The sequence below is a fragment of the Fukomys damarensis genome, unplaced genomic scaffold, assembly GCF_012274545.1.
Source record: "Fukomys damarensis isolate Sample0158 unplaced genomic scaffold, DMR_v1.0_HiC HiC_scaffold_29, whole genome shotgun sequence".
Classification (NCBI taxonomy): domain Eukaryota; kingdom Metazoa; phylum Chordata; class Mammalia; order Rodentia; family Bathyergidae; genus Fukomys; species Fukomys damarensis.
The window spans coordinates 7514843-7517867 of record NW_022900941.1 but is presented as its reverse complement, the minus strand read 5'-3'; the positions used below and the strand labels follow the sequence as shown (position 1 = coordinate 7517867).

The 3025-nt window shown below is 49.6% G+C and overlaps 1 long non-coding RNA gene across 1 annotated transcript; it reads right to left on the bottom strand.

The window, feature by feature from the left end:
- Window positions 1–504: 504 nt before the first annotated feature.
- LOC104867807 lies at window positions 505–3019 on the bottom strand. Its single transcript, XR_781862.1, has 3 exons — window positions 2608–3019; window positions 2395–2470; window positions 505–660 (listed from the first exon to the last, which is right to left on the bottom strand). It is a non-coding gene; the product is annotated as an uncharacterized LOC104867807 (long non-coding RNA).
- Between the last annotated feature and the right edge of the window lie 6 nt (window positions 3020–3025).

The window sequence follows — 3025 nt, the reverse complement described above, 5'->3', positions numbered from 1 at the left end:
TGTGGGACTTTAGGCAGTTGCTTTAGCTTTATCTTAACTTTCTCTTCCAGAAAATGAGGTAAAGGGAGTCACCTCATAGACTGAGCAGTTAGCAAGCTAAGGTACATCGGATACTTAGCACAGGGCTGGCTCAGTGTACAGGAAGCACGGCCGACCCTGACCTGAAGGAGCAAGGGTACTTTTGGCAGAGAGTGGATGGAGGGCAGGCCAGGGCATGCACATAGCTGTAACCTGAGGGCCTTGCGAGGGAGAAATTAGCCAGGCTGCATTGCCAACCAGCTTCTGACTGTGGTTGGATGCTCTGGCTATGAGTTTGGAGTAGAGCCCAGCCAATCGCTCCGACCCACGTGAGCGTGTAACATTTGGAGCTAATTGAGTTTTTATTGGGGGAGCACAGACATAAAGTTCACCGCTGAATTTTCTATAAATGCTTTTTATTAGCCAGCACTTTACAACATGAGAGCTATTGAATTAAGGATCCATTAGTTTATACTCCCAGGGGAAGCAAGGATGCCTTCCTGTGTCCTTCGTGGAGATGAAGCCAAAAGGAATATGAGAGCCAGATACACAGGGAGGCCTGGCTGTCAGGAGGGTGCTGAGAGCCCTGGAAGATACGTTTCCGGGGAAGGAGGACAACAGGAGACCCAAAACAGTGTCGTTCTGTATTAAAAGCAAAGTTGTTTCTCGGTAAACATCACTGCATTTAAAGTGGTCTCCAGGATACCATTTCTGTGCTGTCTTTGGGTGTGAAGAGATAAAGTGTGTTCTTTGTACTCTGCTTCTACCTTGCTGGGCTCATTGTGCACTGGAAGTAGGTCTGCAATGAGACAAACATTGTCCTTGCCAGACAGGCTGACTACCCAGGGCCAGCTCTAGAGGACTTGGCATAACCATGAAACTACAAGGCTGGCCTACAGGCCAGAATGCCTCTGAGGCTTGGGCTTGGCTAGAAAGACATTCCAAGTGATAGGCAGCTGTCCACTCATAAACTGTTTGTGTGTGTGTTTGAATGGTGGCCCAGTCAATGACTAGAAACTGAGGGAAGGGACCAGATTTCTGGATGCAACCCTAGCAGAAGACCGGGTCTCTGTTGTGCAGGCTGTGCATTGTGCATGAGTGTCACTTTTTAGAGGGAACCACTCATATCACAGAAACCATACATTTCTATGTCTAGTTTGGTGATTCTGGAAAAGAGAAATAAAGCATCTCACTATAACAAAAATCAGAAAATGCAGTTTCCCAATTAATAGGAATGACGTATCTGAAGGGAGGAATCTTTTTTGGATTTATGCAAAGGTGTCACATAAGTTCCCTGTGTCCTCATGTTGGAATTGTGGGCTGGACTGACTTTTGGTAGGCAGGCACGAGAAGGTGGCTTGGGGTCCACACAGGATCTTTGGGCTCCTCCCTGGTACACTCAGTCTCACAAACCTGCCTTCTGTCTCCCTTAGAATGACATTCTACATTTTTTTAAAATCAAGTCATGGCAAACCTTGTCTGAGGACCCAAGGGACGAAGGGACAGGACAAAAGAGGGGAGACCTGGGGCAGTAATACTTGCTGGAGGTCCTGATCATAGGGTGAGAGGTAGGGGTGGGGGTGGCAGAGTAGGCTGCACAGAGTGGGGGTTTCCTTGAGTGACTCGGGCAAGGGGGATGGCAGCAGTTTCATGTGTGGGCCGTGGTGTGGCCAGCAGTGCTGGGATGGAGATGTGAATGCTGGGACACAGGGGTCCCCTTGGAGGTCTTCAACACTGAGCCTAGCAGGTCTTAAGGTTAGGGCCAAAGGGAGAATGCTATTGTTTCATCTTGTGGCATTGGGATGCTGTAATTTTCAAATTGTTTTTGGAGGAACATGAGTCCTGAGACACATTTGACTGAACAAACAAACTAACCTTCAGAACACACACCCAGGGCGGGCAAGGCAAAAGTCCCATGCTCTGTGTGTGTGCTGTTCTGAGGTGATCCAGCCACTGAGCCTGCTTTCACTTTCCTGCAGCCTGAGTTTCTTGAACAGACTGTCTTGAGACTTTACATTAATTGCCCTAGAAGCTAGTTCTGGGGTCCTCAGAGTACAAAATGAGGTGAACAGGGTTTCTCCCTGAGCCAAAACTCCTGCCCTGCCTTGAAGAGCAGATGGTCAGGTGTCTTCTACTCTCCAGGCTCAGTAGGAGTTGAGCTTAGCCTTCAGAAACTCCCTGCTCTGCCTGCTGTTCTAACCCTGCTATGAAAACTCTCTTTGTTGCCACCTTTTCCACCAATGAGCCACCTGGAAAAGGGAGACAAATAGGTTAAGTATCCTTTTGTGACCACAGAACAGGAGAGGAAGTATGCTAGCCAGCTCTGACTCACTGTGACAAAATACCCAAGGTGAACCACTGAAAAGGAGGACATACTTATTTTGGTTCATGGTTTCGGTTCACAGTTGCTGACTTCATTTTCTTTGTAACTGTGTTGGGGGAAGCTGCTCACCTAGGAAGCAAAGAGAGACAGAAAGGAAGACCAGGGCTGAGGACCAAGCTTTCAACATAGGGGTTATTAGGGGCAGCTGGATTTAACCTTAATGGAAAATGGGGGCTTCTTTCCCCAGAGTCCCCTTCACCTCTCACCTGCCTCTTCCCACCATTCCTCCTGTTGAGGTCTTGACCCCCAGGTCTTCAGAGGTTTAAACCTTTAAAGAGCTGATAAAGGTAAAAGGATATTTTGGGCATGTATGATGGTGTCCTTTTAAGAAGAGGTGATTAAGACCCAGACTCGAGCGTTCTTCTCGCTGTGCCCTCCCCGCAGCGGTCGCCATCTTCAGCGCCGGAGGGTCTTCGCAGCTGCTCTCCTGCACGCTGCGTTCAGACGTCTTCAGCGCCCGAGGGCCTTATTGGCCACGCCCTCCCCGCAGCGGTCCGCCATCTTTAGAGACGGAAGGTCCTTTTCGGCCACGCCCTCCCTGGCGGAGTTCCCACCGTCTTCAGCACCAGAGGGTCTTCTGGGCCTTGCCCTCTCCTGCCAGCTGCCCGTTCCGCCATCTTCAGC